Source organism: Vicia villosa, linkage group LG3 (assembly GCF_029867415.1).
Source record: "Vicia villosa cultivar HV-30 ecotype Madison, WI linkage group LG3, Vvil1.0, whole genome shotgun sequence".
Classification (NCBI taxonomy): Eukaryota; Viridiplantae; Streptophyta; class Magnoliopsida; order Fabales; family Fabaceae; genus Vicia; species Vicia villosa.
Window position 1 is genome coordinate 45,449,932 of NC_081182.1, and position 18,604 is coordinate 45,468,535.

An 18,604-nucleotide genomic window follows, 5' to 3' on the forward strand; every position below is an offset into this window, starting at 1 on the left:
ATATTGTTTTTTTCTTACAAGAACGAGATTCAGAGAATGTCACTCTGATCCCGCAAATATATAAGCATAAGAATGCGATACAAAAAAGAGATAAAAGGTCCTGGAAGTGAGTACAACATTTGTTTAAGCTTATAGAGGACACAAGATATGTTTACTAGAGTAGAAAAAGAGATCACTTAAGTTGTGAAGATATTATTTTGGGTCCACCCAGATTCAATTAAGTTGTTGAATATTTTCCTATTGTGTTAGTCATGTACATCACTTACAAGACAAACAAATATATACAATTTTAATTTGAAATAGTTGGCATGACATCAACCGAGTTGACATTTGGTGTTGCATTTGTCTATATGGAATCTAAGCAGACAAATTTTTTTGTTGGTTATTGGATAAACTGAAACAATTGTTCATGAAGAAAGATTTGTGTCTTCAAGTGATTTTGACTGATATAGATCTTGCTTTGATGAAAGTAATTGGAGTTGTATTTCCAAGGACGATTAATTTGCTATGTCGATTTCATATTGTAATACGGTGAACTGACTTTATTCAAAATGTCGCGGTAAGCAAGAGTCGCCACCGACTTTTATTTTATCCAATTGGAAAGGCTAAAAGAACAGGAAAAGACCTTTGAAAGATTTTGAGTTTGGGGGGTAAGTTATACAAAGGGAAGGTGTAAAGCACCCTTTGTATCCATGGGCTCTTAATTGCTTAGCTCACTTGTTTGTTTGAATTGTTTGAAAAGATTGAGAAAAAAATTTGAATAAGAACTTTAGCTTGTAAATAAGCGTAGTCTTTTTGAATTTGATTGGAAAAGAGTGGGAAAAAGATTTTGAATTTAGAGCAAGCAATTAGTAGCAACTACCCTAAGTTTTGAAATTTGTTCTTTTAGCTTTTCAGAGTGAAAGGGTCTATCCATACCATAAGAGGGCAGGAAGTCTTTCAATTGGATGTTAAGGGTCATCGAGAAAAGTATCGTTCGCCATAAGACTGTCCCTTGCCATAAAGAGGGCAGGTAGTCTAAGGGAAGGATATAATAGTCATTAATTTTTTTAGGCATCATGCGAGGATACCTTAGCAATCGGGACGATCGTCATTTATAAGGCAACCTCGAGGGAGTTTCAATAACTTTAAAGGCAACATTTGCTTTAGGTATCCTCGGAATCGAGGGACTTGACTATTTTAAGGCATAATCAATAAGGCAACAAGGCAACAGTAATAAGGCAACAGTAATAAGGCAACAAGGCAACCAGATGGATTACCCTAAAGGTGTGTGTGTGTGCACAATCACGTGGTTAACTTCGATGATATTTATCTGTAAATTAGTGATCTAGATTCAATTAATAGTCTTGCACTCCCTAATTTACTAATCACGCAGTTAATATAAACAAAATTAAAGGCAGAAATTAAAAGTTCCTACGCTATTACAATAAACACCTGCGGGCAGAAAAATAAAAGGGCAAAAAATTAAAAGGCGGAAAATAAACCCAAAAATAAAAGGGCAAAAAATTAAAAGGCGGGAAATAAACCCTAATTAAACTATTACACCCTGTGAACAGTTACATAATATAATAGCAACAAAATATAATAGCAAGCAATAGTATTGAGGCAACAGTTACATAATAGCAACAAAATATAATAGCAAGCAATAGTATTGAGGCAAACAAGAGGATAAATAATAAAACCAGAATTAATAAAGAGAAATTAAAATAAAGGCATGCGACAATCATAGAGTATGAGATGAGAAGAGAAATTCGCGGATATGAAGAAATTCAATGTTTAAAAACAAATTGTGGTGTTCATGGTGATAAATCTTAAATCTTAGGGAAAACCTAAAATTACGATTATAATTAATTTTAACAACCCTAAAAATAAAAATCAAGGTTAAAAATTATAAACCTACAATTAAAATAGTTAGCCTAAAATAAAATGATTAACCTAAATTAATCTAAGTTATTTAACCTAAATTAGTTAATTAAAAGGCTAATTAAAAATATATAAATTTGTTACTATTGAAAAAAAAGTTAAGTTTTCCCTAAAGGATTAATTAAAAAAGGTTTGATAAAAAAACATTTAACTAAAAAGAAAATACAAAAAAACAAAAATTATAAATAAATAAATAAAATGAGTTAAAGAACCTGGGTACTGAGATCTAGTGTGGTGTGTTGATGAAAGTGCACCATGGGCTTGAGTGTTTGGTCCGTCTGATGCGCATCCAGGGTGATCCTGTGGCTGGTAGATGAGTGTGCATGGCATGCCAGCGTATGGGTGCTGCATGGGATCTGTAGAGAAACAATAACACACTAGTTAAAAAAAATATAAAGCGCTTAAGGGATGGGTCGAACCCAGGTCCTCATGCTTGCCACCTGATGCGCTTTAGCAACCAGACTACATACAATTGATGAATAAATAATGGATCGAAATAAATTAATAAAAAAACAAGGTTAGTGGACAGAATTCAAAAAGTGAGTCAGCTGGGCCCCATAACGTTGCACGTGTAGCCAATGATCGTTGGAGAGGGGGTCTGATGGGGGTTGACCATCCAATCACGTATGAGGAGGAAATCTGGATTTTTGACCAGCGAATGAATGAGTTGCACGTGAGGTCCCAAGGTCAGCGTATCCATGTCATCATCTTCAACCTTCACTCCTGCGGAACTTCTTGCGGAATTTCCCACGCAATTTCCCACGCAATTTCCTGCGGAATTTCCTTGGCTTCTCCATGTTATTCCTACGTTCTTGGAACCTGCAAAACAACGTGAATAAATAGCAGAGAACAAACCTATCCCCTTAAATTAGACCTCCTGAATCCATTGGTGACCTTGGTTTAGCCTGAAACGGAACGCATCATAGAATCCGAAAGTTCTCTTTCTTTTTGCCCTAACATGGTGTCTCACGTTATAGACTCCCATATTCTTAGGTGATGCGTTCGACCTGCTCTAAACAAACTCAGTAACACATTAGCGCAATTAGTTTTTATTAAAACAATGATAAAACGTGAAAACAAAAATCACTTCATACATGAACATGAAGAACATGAGGCATTCGTTCCATGCTATCTCAATCGTGTCTCGTGACCCATACCTCCCCTTTGACACCCTGAAAGAAGATTAGGATGGTTGCTTTGACTTGACAATGGCTGCAAGCTAAAACTCGATGATGCAAGCTTTGAATGAATTTTTTTGGAAATAGAAAACCCTATTCTCTTCACCTAATTTTTGTCCCCCCATGTCTGATGATATTGTCGTTTTATAAAGGAATGGAACTAGGTCAAAGTTAAACTTGGATACCATGTGAATGATGGGCTTGTATATTTGATTTATATTTTTGTCAAATCTTGCCAATTTTGATCAATCTCTTTCCAATCAACTTCAATCACCTTCCAATCAGATATTTGATGATTCTTGAAATGTTTTTTTAATCAATTCTGATCCTCATGCGCCTTGTGTGGTTATTTACTATTTTATTTACATTATTTTGTATTTAAATGAATAAACACAAAACAAAAATAATTAAATAGCATGGCTGGATGATAAGGGCAATTATGGGTCATTAGAATCATGTTAGAACCTGAGAAATTAGGTCACCTTGTTCAAAGAAACAAAATTCATCCACTAGCTATTTTATTCAATTTATTTTTGTATTTAAGTGAATAAACCCAAAATAAAATTAAATAAAACCACAAAATAGGTGGAAATTTGTTTATGGGCTCTTCATAGGTTTAATATCACGTGGATGATCCAAAGTTAAAGGCCCATCACTTAAAAATTAGATTTTGTTCACTTAGGGCTTCAAGCAATTTCCAATTTTTACCCAACTTGTGCAAGTCATAACTCATTCAATATCTATCAGATGGAGATGATCTAGGACTTTTTGGAATGCCCAAGATGTCCTCTACAAGCCACTTTGGCAGCTTTTTTGCATTTGAAGATTTTATCTTGAAGATATGCCTCCTGGAAGAAAACAACTTTTTTGCAAACTTCTAGAAGGACCTGTAATGTTCTAGCTCATATCTCTTATGCGGAAGCATTTCTTGGTCTTGGGCCCAACATCAAAGTTGTAGAGAATCAAATTACCTTGAGAATGAGCTTTAGTTGGGGAATTTTTGATAAAGTATGAGAGAGATATGATCAGTCAAAGTTGGGTTGACTTTTAGTTAAAAACCCTAAATTAGTAACTTTGAATTTTGTTGATCTTTGAGCTTTTCTTGATGAATCATGATCAAATTTTGATCAAATGATGAATGTAACTTCAAAATATTGATGTTGACCAAAAATCAGGAGTTTTGACTGTGATTTGACCATAGTTGACTTTTAGGTCAAACAAGTCGACTGTTAACCCTTTGCACTGTTGAGTGAGCCATCTTATGAATCAGAGCTTTCATCTTGGCATAAGGATCATTTGAGGCATATGAGAGACCAAGGGTTCCACTTGAGGTTTTAGAACTTGATTTTAATTTGAAAAGATCAAAACCCTAGTTTGAGGGTTGTTGTTTAGGAGAGTGTACTGTTAGTCGAGTCTCGAGCTTCTGATATTCAAATGAGCTTGAGTATAAAAATATGGTGGGAAAATTTTGGGGTATGACACATATAAACAAAAACGTTGGTTCAAAATGCATGTATGAAACAACTGTGTATGGAATAATTGTGTTTAGACACCCCTTATACACGCGTATATCATCAAATGGACGCCATACTCTATGATCGTACAATAAGCATTATATGACATCAGTAGGTGCCATCTCGTCCAATACAAACATACGACCTCATCCACCTTCAGTGCTTCTTGCTTATACGACCATCTCATTGTTCGAGGAGTCCAAAACTATTAGCTGCTTTCCAATCACCCCCTTCTTCCATTAGTTGAAAAATAGCCATTAATCTAGCATTATTACAAAATTAATACTATTAATAAAAAATAAATACTTGTAGTAGAGTAGCATATCCTCCGAGCTGCTTGCAAGTAAACATGGAAGCATACCTGAGATATCTATAAAGGGTGAGCAACACAACTGCTACCCAACTATATCTCCCATGTCCACCCAAGTCCATAAATAGCAACATTTATCGTGCCTCGACAAGCATATAAGTTTTGTCGGCAAAATTCATGGAACCTACCGACATAATCATATTACGCTCTGGTCGCACAGTCCCATCTAGAAGCAGATCGATGACGCGTGAATAACTCGTGCGCCCATTTCAACTTAAAATAAGCACCCCTACAAGAAAGGGCATGTGGTGTTGCCTCACTAATGACACTCTTAAGTAATCATCAACAAGAGAAACAATAACTTTTTTAGAGACATCTAGAAGGGTCCAGAACTAGCCCCTGATAGGCAGGTGAAATAGACAAGAAACATCATCCAGTGTAATGCTCCAATCGCCAAATGACATGTGAAATGACAATGTCTTTGAATGTGATCTCTCTACAAATGTTGATACCAAGTTATGATCTATCCTCATCAATCTGGTTCTCTGGAGTGAAGATAGACCAAACTTATTCATCCATCTCTGCATCTCTAGTGGGAGACAATGAGGAACCCTTGATGTACTTTTGTTTCCGTGTCCAGCAGCAACCTTCAGTTCTTTCTTTGGACCTCTATCATGAAAACAATTTAAGTATATATTATAAAACATAAAATTAAAAATTACCATTATTCAACATAAAATTATTGTCATTTACTTATCTCGCCAAACCATATATATGGCGAGCAATATGAAGCTCGTACTTTTCCAGAAGAAACGTATCGTACGACCCTTCTAGAAACCCTACCAGTTGTGGAGCAGATAAAGATCCACCTATATGCTCATTATCGTCTGCCATCAGTACTCGAGCGCCTCGTCCAGCACCAACACATAATGGGATTTGACTGTCACGTCCCCGGGTTCGTGCCACTGGCAAAAAAACAAACATTAGGATTTTTTTTATAAAAAATGCCAAAGCGGGAATCTTTCTAAAAGATTGTCGGTAGCAAAAAATAGGACCCTTCCAAAATACTTGCAGAAACACATTCAGTGTTATTTTCTAATGAACCAGATGACTTTCAAAAAGATTTTCGATATGTTTCAATAAACTGGATAACTTTTTCAAAGAGTTTTAGTGTCTTTCAAAAACCTGAAAACTTACTACATGGTTTTAGGTTTGAAGATTGTGGACAAAGAACTTGTTCAATGATTTTAGGCACGAAGGAAAAGGTGAAAAAATAAAATAAATAAACTATTTATACAAGGCATTTCGGTCCGAATTGGTATGATGTAGGAGTATGAGGATAAACTATTTTCACTAGTACTCACTCTGAACCTGCCTGTTTAATTCTTCATATATTTTATTATTTATTTTTGCTAATTTAAAATATTAAATATATAATCATTATTTTAATATTTTAATTTATTTTAATTATTTAAAATATTTGAAATGTAAGTATGTAATTTTTTCATATTATTTTATTTTATTATATTATTATTTATAATATAATTTGATGTTTAAAAAAAATTAATATTTTTATTAAAAATTCAATTTCATTACGTGAATGATGATAGGGTGGAGATAGTTGAACTTGTTTAAAATAAATTTAAGTTTTAATTTATTATTTTTGTTAGAGAACGAGACGGAGAATGAAAATTGTTTGAAAATTTAAATTTAAGGAAATAAAAAACCCATCCATTATGTCTCGTTGCCATACCTGATTAGACATGCTCACTCTTATGTAAACATAGAAAATGAATAAATTTATTTGTCTAAAAATTTAATGAATGAAATTACAATTTTAAAAATAAACGAACAATGTTGGTTTAAATTCACACTATGTAATTGTACAGTTGCGCAAATAAAAAAAATAAATGATTGAATATATATCTAACACTTGAAAAAAAAGGTGTCTTTTTAACTTTTTCATTTTGACAATGATTCCTTTTGGGTACAAGAATGCAATTTTCTATCAACGAATCAAAAAAGAAAATTAGAAAAATTAGTCTAAGACATGGATAAGAGTGCAAGATAAAAAGGGGAAGAAGGGCTTGACTTGACAGACCAAAAAATAAAGAAAGGATTGACATGAATTTCAATTTCAATATTGCCACTTCTTAAGGCAAAAGGTCTATTTTTTTTTTTTTAAATGACACAAAAGGTCTATATATTTTTTTAATGGCCGCAAAAGTTTTATATAAGATAAAAAAAGACAAAACTTAGGTACAATTCTTTAGGTGTGGTTCTTACTATTTTTTAATAAAAATATGATAAATATACATAAACATGATTTAGTGAGTAAAAATAGGAGAAATTTACATACGGGTAAGAGGAAATTATACACTTGTTATATTTTCATTGAAAAATAATAAGAATCACACCTAAAAAAATTGTACCTAAGTTTTGTCCTAAAAAAATGCAAAAGTGCATGACACTCTTGGTTGAATGTTGAAAATGCGACTACAGTTCAAGGTCAAAGTGAAACAAACTTACAAAGAATTGAAATGGCCTGTGTTGCATTTTGTTTTTCAAATACTAAATATGTTTGCAAAACTAATTTAATCGCCTTCTCCTCCCATTCAAAACTCTAACTTTAGTTCATTAAATTAGTAAGTTTTGTTTGGAATATGAGACCGAATCAGAGAAAAATAAATTCTCTTTCATATTCAATTAAAAGATTTTATACCAATTAGAAGATAAAAATAACTTCTTAACTTTCTAACTTTCTATTATAAGCTAATTTTTTGAATGTTAAAACTTCCCCACAAGTTGAAGAAAGCAAGTTTTGACAACACTTTTGTGAGAACATCAACAATCGAGTATGGGAAGAGATTGAGAAGAGTTTGATGAGACTATTTTCCAATTTCTCTCTAAAGATATGGCAGTCGATCTCTATATGTTTAGGTTGGGTTAGTGACCCAAGTAGACAATATATCTATTGTGTCACGGTAGATAGAAGTTGGTAAGGAGAATTTTATGTGTAGGTCTTAGAAGAGATAATGCAATCATTAGACTTCATAGGTGAGGTTTGCTGGTGCACAATATTTCGTTTTCAAAACTTGTGATAAAATTAGTCAAATGATTTCTAATTTCACTTTTATAATTCTTAAAGATAATCCAAGTAAACTTAGTATAAACATCTATAAGAGAGAGAACAAAACCCGTGACCAAAAATAAAGGAAGTTAAGTAAGGACCCTAAATATCAACATGGAAAAGATCAAAGGGCTTTAAAGATAGACTAATACTAGTAGGACAAGGTAAACACTTTTGTTTAGTCAATTAACATTAATCACAAGGTAAGTTTTTATTGGAATTGTAAGAAATACTCGAACATTGAGAAGCTCAGTGTTTATGAACAAAACTAGAAAGATGACCTAATATACCATGTCAAATATTACAACTAGTATGAGAAAAAAGGAAAAAAAGTGACTGGAGCTTTTAAGACATAGAGGTTTTATTTAGGAGTGGCAAAATATGTGAATTGAATGAACTTGGATTTGATTGTTAATGGGTGAATCAAAACAATCCATCAATCCGCTAAAACTTCTTTAAAAAAAAGGGGTTGCTCTTCCTCTGCTTAACTTCTTCGTAAGATAGCGGTTACATGAATTACAAGGCGGTTCATACATCTACCTTAGCATATCTTCTTATATTTGTACCAAGTAAACTCTTACTTATTGCTTCTTTTAAATATTGTCATTTTAAATAAATCAAAGGTAATTGAAAACATTACAAGAAATTATGGATTGATTAGATCTCCGATTGCTATTGTTCTTGAAGATCCTTCTCCAAAACCCTTGTTCGCTTTCCTTTCTCTGTCACTTTTTCTTTCCAATAATCCAAGATAATCCTAATGCTTTCCAAAAACTAGGTCTAAATAGTGTTAGGTTGTTCTTTAGTGATGCAAAATGTCAAAAACGCCCTTAATGAGTCAAAATTTACAAAAACTGAAAAAGCTGAAAATTTGTCTGTAACTGCTGACACGGCCGTGTCAATTGACACGGGCGCCCGTGTCAGCTTCTGCCAAGTTTTTCCTAAAGCATGCTGATGCTGCCAATTTGACACGGCCATGTCATTTGACACGGGCGCCTGTGTCGCAGGCTGTCCAATGTGTGTTTTCTTCACTTTTTCCATAATTCTTCCACCTTTGTGCAACTTCTTTTGAAGCTATTCTCTTGCATCTGAAATCACAAACAACTACCAAACCAAGGTATCAAAAGTATCTAATTATAAATAAAAATCAAACAAGTACGAATTTGCAAAATACAAAATAACTAAGTTAAAACGATAAAAAGCTAAACCAAAGTGTTACCGAAATGAGAGATTTTTACCAAATAATTGACGGAAAGTATGTAGAATTGGTGACCGATCAGTGTGACACCCTATGCTAAGTTTAACAAGATTGATTTGCATGAATTTTCAAAATATGCGTTTTTGGGGTTAGGGTGTTACATAGCTAGTATTAGAGCTGGTCAGTTCATTTGGTCTAGGTTTTGTGATTTTATTTATTCTCTGGTACGACATGTATATGAACATTGTCGATACATGATTCCTCTAATGGATATTTTCTAGTTGTTCAGAGAGAAATGGTTGGAAAGAATGATTGTGCGATAGTCGATGCTTTAGGAGCAATGGCTCAAGTGATGGTGCACACGACTATGATTTTGCACGAAAATCAAAATAACAATCTGAATGGTGGAGTTGATGAGTTTCGTGGGCTGGGAAGGTTTTAAAGGAACAATTTGCCTACGTTCAAGGGAAGGTATGATCCGCAAGATGCTCTGAATTGACTTCAGCAAATTGAGAATATTTTCATAGTTATGGCGTGCACTGATAAGTAGATGGTGTTTTTTGAGACATATATGTTATCTGAAGAGGCTGGGTGTTGGTGGGAGAATACTGGTCAGAGGATGGAAGTTGCAGGTACTACAATTACTTGGGTGAATTTCAAGGGTGAGTTTCTAGAGAAGTATTTTCCCGCTAATGTTCGCATCCAGAAAGAGATTGATTTCTTGCAACTGAAGCAAGGTAGTATGATTGGGGCTGACTATGTAGCTAAGTTTGAAGATTTGGCTAGGTATTGTCCTTACTATAATGGTATGGATGTTGAAGGTTATAAGTGCGTGAAGTTTGATAATGACTTACGTTCTAAGATCAAGCAATTTATTGGTTATCTAGAGGTCTGTCATTTCTCAGTGCCGGTCAATAAATGCAGGATATATGATGATGATACTAGAACCAAATCTGCTCACTACAAGAATCTAGTGAGAAGAAGAATGTAAATCAGAGTCATAGCAAGTCGTATGTGATTCTAGTGGCTAAGGAGGATCAGAAGCCTTAACAGAAGAAGGTAGGAAGAAAAGAAACAAATGGGGGAGGCACTCATTCTTCTCTAAAGTGTTTCAAATGTTGAGAGCCAGGTCACCGTGCAGTAGAGAGTTGAAGCATGAAGTGTTTCAGGTGTGATAAATTAGGACATCATGCTGCTGATTGTTAGAGTACGAATGTGGCTTGCTTCAGTTGTGGAGAATTAGCTCGTATCATTACACAATACCAGAATTCGAAGAAAGCACAATCGGGTGGAAAAGTCTTCAATTTGAATGGTGTGGAAACCTCTGGATCTGATGATTGGATTCAAGGTACGTGTTTCATAAGTGATATCTCTTTTGATGCAATCACCGTTAAGGGTAGCGTGATGTGGGAGTTAAAGAACCGATCGAGGGAGTCTTAGCCAGAGATGTTTTAGTAGGAAATTTTCGAGAGCGGAAATTCTTTTATGTGGGGGAGAGTTTAACACGTTGACTTTCGATTAATTATTTTAATTGATTTTATATGAATTTATATCATTTATTTGAGTGTTATAATTGTTTAAATTAATTATTGAGGAAGGAGTAGAGATTCAATTAGAACTATTATTATTTAATTAATTTAAATAATTTTGGAATTAATAGAAAATGTGAGAATAATTATTTTGGGGAGAAAAATAGTATTTACTTAAAATTAAGATAAAAATGGTGGTATTAGTAAGAGAAGAGACGTATTGTGACATTTATTAAAATAATAAGGAATAAGGTTGTTTTTGTTTAAATAGAAGAAATTAGATATTAATGTTATTTGATAAAATTAGAGTAATATTTGATTTTGAATAAGATAATAGAATTATAAAAAAATAAAGTTTTAGAAAATAGAAGGAGTGAGAGTGTAAGGAGAATTGAGGGGTGGGAGGATAATGAAATAAATTATGTTATTATAAATAGAAATGAGTGATATAGGAGAAAGAGAGTGGGCAATATGTGTTTTGCAAAAAGAGGCCGAAGAAAGAGAGGTATAGGAAGAGCGATAGGAACTTGGAAGGAACATATAAATATTTCCAAGAGTCAAAAGCTTCACCGATCTAAAATTTCAAGGTAAGGGGAATATTATTCATATATGGATGGCTGAATTGAGGGATAGTGAAGATTCCTTACCCGCTTGTCTTCTCCATTTTCTTTTATCTGTGAATGATGTTTGTGGCCAAAAAGGGTTTGAGCAAAACCCTTTGATTGATTAACAATGTTTCATTTTATCTTATAGTATATGGTATATATTCTAATTTAATCATTGTTGACTTGTTATGGAACCCTGTTGATGCCTTTTAGGCTGAATTAAATATATGAATAAATGTTAGTTTATGCGTTTCGAGGCGGTTGGGTTTCGATGGGGCGAAAGGATCAAAAGATTATAAAATTTAGAAAAAAGTCAGAAAAATCCCAAATTGACGAAAATTCTAAAAAAAATTGGAAATTAAATCGAGGGGCGCGCGACAAAGCCATGACTACTGAAGATGAACAGTGCTGCACGGGATCGCCAGCGACCAGAGGTGAATAGTGTCGTGTTGGATTGGCGGCGACCGAACATGAATAGTGTTGTGTGGCAGTGGGCCGCGCCGGATCAACGACAACCACACATAAATAGTGTCGCACTGCGGAGTTTCTTCGGCGATCGGGCATAAATAGTATCACATAGAGGCGACGGGGCCGCATGGATATGGTGGTGCAACAACAACAGGTGTTAGTCGGTCGGTAGTTCACTCGAGTTTCAAGTAGTTTTACAATTTCAATAACTGTCTGTTGCCTTTGATGAGTTTAGACTCTTTTTTTTTTTACAATTTTAGAGTTGGAGAGGAAGGTTATTAAGAAAACTTTGCAAATTACAATGTTGGTAGATTTTATAGTTTAGGGCGGGGGGTTTGAGTAACCATTATCAATGGTAATTTTAAAGGTTTTTGGGAAACCCTTGCCAAGTGAGGTGGTCTTAGATTCATTGGTGGAATATTTGTTTCATATGAGGAATCTGAGACAAGTTTTGGATTAATTGGTGAAATCATTGGTTCATACGAGGAAAAAGAGACATGAGTAAATCGGTAACATAACTCTGAAATCCAAAACTTGGTACCACATGCATGTTGAAGGAGTAGAGGTGAATCACATTGCATTACATAAAGTTACATCTATGATTGTTCTGTATTTGTGAACAATTTTGTGTGATTGTTGAATATTGTTGTTAAAACTATCCTGACTATTTATGTACACCATTAACATTATGAATGTATTTCTCACCATTTTTTTATTTGCGTGGCTCGTTGAGTCGATGATACAAATACCCAGGTAGGGGAGCATTAATTTTTTTTTGGGGAAGGATTAGCGTAGATGCCTACTTCATTCTATCATTTTCGAGTTATACTTAGTATTTATGTATTCCGCTTTGATAGTGTAACATCGGGATGTGTTTTCATTTAGTTGATATTTTCTTGAGGATTTTTGAATTTATTTCCTTATGTTGGAACTATGTTATTTTATAAAAGTTTGAGATTTTCATGTTGAGTTAATAAAGTTTTGGTTTCTGCTGCTTAACTATAATTGAAAAGTATGTTTTTTTTTGAGGATAATGTGACACTTTAAAAAAATTAATTTGCATGACTTTTTAAAATATGCATTTTTGGAGGTTAGGGTGTTACATAAGCTACTCGTAGCATTTGGAAGGTTATCTCCTTTAGAAAACTCAAACTTACTTATCTTAGAAAGATAATGGGAAGAAGAATAATCATCGATAAAAACACACACTTTTTATTTGAAGCAGTGTGAGGCATCATACAATCAAATCTATAGGAAGTTAGGTAGGAGGAACCTTGTCTCAACCTTCCAAAGAAAATGGTGGTAGTGCCTTCACAGACGACTTTTTTCGCTTCAATGGAATTTTTTTTCTCGAACAAGATCCTTTCCACGGTTCCTCTTGGTCTTGGATAAAATGAAACCTGATCATTGTTATTTTTTCTTTTTTTTCTCCGAACATATATTGATTCAGTCCGATGACACATATCTTGTTTCACTAGCTGGGATTCTTACTTCCTCTATGTGGGGCCGCGGGGGGGGGGGGGGGGGACTTCCTCACTAGTGGAGCAATTAGGGAAGAAGAAGATTGGTTAGCTCGATCACGTTTTAAATCATCTTAATATACAACAAAAATGATTGCCAGTTAAATAAGAATAACATGGTCCAACACCAATTAGACACACAAGAAATGGTTGATTATCAAAAGGTTTCCTTCTATCCTCAGCATAATTGACATCCACAATGTCCCGAGCACTAATCAACAGGTTAGAAAACAAAAGTATGCCTACTTTCATATCCATATGTTTTTTTAGTAAGGTAGTTGTGAGGGAAAAATTAATAACCAACATCCTTTTCATAATGGTCGAACAACCAACACCTCCGGGCTCTATCCGTACAAGTATATGTCTCGAAGCAAAATTCAAAATGTTGCAGAATTCTGAATGAGTTTCCAGTGAAATTAGAGTTATTAGGAAGTAATGGGGTTTGAAATGCTCCCGTCTTTCAGTGTAGACAAGGAAGACTTTATTATTTTTGCTCAGACGAAGGGAAACTAACCCTTGTCCACACCCCTTTTTTGTCGAGGGACAATTAACATAGAAGAAATGAAAGAAAAGATTTTCCGAGGCACAATCAGTTTGCCCCTTATATTCATAATAATATTGTAATATTTTTAAAAAAGCTCAAGCTACTTGGCGGAGTTATGAGGGGTCAACTAGGAGGAGTTCAAACATATAATTTTCAAAATTGGTTAAAGGCAGGCTTATGCCTAACTTCTAAAAGATACAATCATAAAAGGGAATAAAACCCCCCTCAAAGTTGATGCATATCCTTTTGTTGGTTGGTATATGAGACATCAACCAATCAAAAGAAAGTCCTGCTTCTACATCACCATGCTTAATGACGATATCTTGAATATAGGAGGAGACCGTCCTCAAAAATTCAAGATCTACCCAACGATATTGATCTATGTCAATCGGCTCCAACAATCTCTCAAGTCGAACCATGTTCATTTTTGCTTCATAAAAAAATGGTCATTTTGGTTAAAATCAACATGACAATTCTAAAAATAAGCACAAGCCCAAGGACGACTACGAGTTGAGTCTTTCGAGAGACTAGATAAATCAATCGGTCTCGCGTTGTCTCTCTCTCTCTAGGATGATACCCAAATTAAAATAAGCACGAGCAAGGGAGGCGTCACGAGTAGTAGTTTCCCTTACTGTGGGATCATAATCACCATCCGAAGAGTCTAACTCTGACCCAAAACTACCGTTGGGCGCATTCCAGGCATGGACAAGACATGAGGATCCACCCCATAGGAAATGTCCAAAATTTATGGATTCTCAACTCCAACAAATGATGAAGACTCGTCACTTCAAGGTTCGAGTACCACAGTTACACGTAAATTCCCAAATTGGTCATATTGGTACGTAAAGGGAGGTAGAGAAATACCCTGGAGAAAGAAGACACACTCATAAAAAGTAGGGACATGGAGAAGCAGGTTATGTCACAGGGAGATGTTAAGTGGTTAGAATCACTATAAATCGTAATAAGGAGACTAACATATAGAAGAAGACATCTTTCGAGTGGTAAATGAAGCAAAAAAGAACCTTCAAAAACTGATTCAACCCTTTATAGCGAAACATATGACAACCAATGATCCAGATTATAAGAAACTAGGAATACAAAGAGCAACAATTAGATTATTTCTAGGGAACAATAACAAACTCAAATTCCCTAGAGAGTGGCGGCACCACGTCTAAATTGGAAGCCTAAGGCCTCATGCCTAAAAATCGGTGAAACATCTCAATGATATGAAATCCATTTAATACTCTTGTTCCCCAGTACTTTTATAACTATCCCATGACCTTTATATTTCTCCTTATGGTAAACTTGGGTAACGAGACGCCGACCATAATTTTGAAGACTTCCTGGCCGATAAAACACCAACAAGCCTGAGGGCAACTATTATTGGCTGACCAGATTCCTCATACAGACAAAACCAAATATCAAGTCCAATAATGCAAAGCCCAAATAAAAATATATGTGATATGTAATAGACACACTTGAGACTGATACATTTTTTTGATCTCATAATTTCACTTCACTCATCTTGGATTATGTAACTAACTTGGATGTTGAAGTGTTAACCTTGCAGGTCCACCCATGCATGGCCATATTAAAGATCATTATTACTGCATCAGGATTCCATCATCATTAATCAACCACGGTTTTAGTTCCAATGTGAAACATGTTATAAGTTGTGGCACTTTACCATGTTGATTGGTAAATTTGGTACTTTTTAAAAATCTATTTGATGTATTTTTAATATTTGGATTAATATCCCCATGTATAGTTTAGGTTCCAAATATATTAGGTATATTTGTGCAACTTTCAATATTTAGTATTGCAATATGTGATATGTTTTGATTTGTTGTTTTTCTTGTATTGTTTCCTTAACAATTTATTGTCTTGTTTGATAATGTAACTTTAAGGTGCCTACACCATGAATTATATTTATTTCCATGTTTCAAGTGATTTTTATAACTATGCACTCTTTTGGTACGTTAAAAATTTTTGTCCAAATTTTGTGTTTTTTTTATATTTCTTTTCCTATGTTCTACTTGAGTGTATGATCACACACATTTAATTAATGTTTAATTACTAAAGGATTGTACTTCATTGAAAGATTAAAGGTTTAGTTTGACAAATTTCTACATATTTTGCATTTGCATCTTTGAAAGATTGTGCATGAATCCATAAAAATTTCTAATCATTCCAATTAAATGCATTTCTGTATACATGATTGTGCACTCACGATTGTAATTCCATAGAAAATTGTGCATGAATATCATGTTTGACAAATTTCACGATCATACACGTAAACATGTTTGGTGAAGGATTGCACGTCGTTGAAAGATTAAAGGTTTGTGTATATGTTGTAATTCCATAGAAAATTGTGCATGAATATCATGTTTGACAAATTTCACGATCATACACGTAAACATGTTTGGTGAAGGATTGCACGTCGTTGAAAGATTAAAGGTTTGTGTATATGTAGAAACACGATGGATATTGCATTCACGTTATTAAATTAGGGTTTAATTGCTGAAGGATTGCAAAACACGTCCTTAAAAGTTTGAAGGTTTGGTTTGACAATTTTCTACCAATTTGTGATTGTTCAAAGCTAAGAAATTTGCTTGTAACATCAAAACTGTAGAACTTTGTGCATCACCAAACTTAGTGGAAGAAATTCTGAGGAAAGTTCCATTAAAACTGAAGTAGACCAGCTGCAAGGAAGATTGCAGTTGAACCAATGTAAATACTATTGGCATTCTCTCTTGTCCCACCTTCTTTAGATACCTTTTTAAAATTTTATAATATGCTGAATATACACATTTTATGTTTTGGCTTAATGTGTTGATAGATTCAGAACAAATCACATTTGTGAATATTGTTTGATTTAACTGTTCAAATTAGTCGATACATCTTTTAACAAACATCTTTCTTGCTAATTCAACACATGATACACATTTTATTAGATATTTGTCTAATAGTGATTATTGTATATAGTCTAGGTTTGATTTGTGAATTGCGAGTATTGATTCAATTTAATTATGTATTAGTAAATTGTCATTTTGAGATTAATTATTACTTTAAATGGAATATCTTGCTCAAATTGAAGAAGTTAGTTAATCATCAATTCATCGCCTAACATTTTGTTTCCTTAATTCGTCGTGTTTTACATCCATGATTGTGCATGAATCTCGTTAATCATTATAATACTCCATATACACAAAAATATTTTAAAAACACAATTTTCGCTATGTGTAGTGTACTACTGATCAGTTATCCTAGCCATACAAACCAACCCGATGAAGTCCAAATATTGAAATAAATGGAGTAAAGTTTATGCACATTTTGAGAAAAACAATGCATAATGTGTAATAAATCCTTAGACAAAGAAGTCTCAAAATTACATCCTATGACTCATAAACATAAAGACAATGAGACAAGTGATTGTAGTTACAAAAATTTACGTTCATATAATAAGCTTAAAAGAATTCTTGAAGAGTTTCACGAGAAAGAAGAAAAGAGGAATCAAACTGCCAGAATTCCAAAGATTTTTTTTTCTTTTTTTTTGTTTTTGATAAAATGGAGGGCCTAAGCCCAAAAACAAAAGAGAATTACACCGAATCTAAAAATAAACTACTAATCCCTAAAGAATCCGCCGCCATAAGAGGCCATAAGAAATCTGGTGGCTCCTTGTGAACGGTGAAGGTCTTGTCAATATAGCTTTGTTTTGCAAGCATATCCGCACACATGTTGGTAAATCTATGGGCATGAGAAATAATAACAATCTCGTGAAGATCCATGAGATTCTTAATCCTACGGAGGATAGCCACACACTCTAAATTGCTTGTCCTCCCTTCTTCAAGTGCAAGAACCACCTCCTTCGAGTTAATATTCACCTCAACCTTCCTAATACCCAAGGCTAAAGTAAGAGTTAGCCCTTCATAAACTCCCCAGAATTCTGCAAGAATAGCGCTACTTCTCCCTAAGTGTTTGTAGAAACTTCCCTTCCAGTCGCCATTGTGATCTCTGATGATTCCTCCACACCCAGCTTCCATACCGCCTCTACTAGCTCCATCTGTATTAAGTTAGCCATGATCACACAATATCCAATTTTTTTTTTAAAAGAGGCAAAAAAACTTGTCATCATCAATAATCGACGAGGTCAACATTTAAACCAAACAAGATTGTTTCAACATTAGTTGAGGTTGATAAAGAAATATTCTAGTAAGCCGATCAAAAGTGTAAATATATCTTATTATTAAAAGATAAAATCAATTAAAAACATTCAATCTACTTATTTAGAAAATCACATCAGATCTTCCTTATAAACTATGTTGAGTAAAAAATAATAACTAATGTCATGAACTCATGATTCTTGTGAGTCCACAAAATCCAACTCACTTAATTTTTTCTAATTCAAAAAAGATACTTTAGTAATCAACTTATGTCATACGCAATCAAAAGGTAAACAAACTTATGTGTAGAAAACTAAAACTAGGGGTACGTAAGTGATTGAAATAGTTGGTCACACATTATAATTACCGTGCATCCAGGAGGAATATAAGATGCGTGACGTAGTAACAAGTGTGGTGACAAGCGTGACTAAATGGGCAGTTAAGGTAATTCAATTTTAATCACATTATTTTATCTTATAATATTATTATTATTATCATCATGTCCATTCCCATACCATAAGT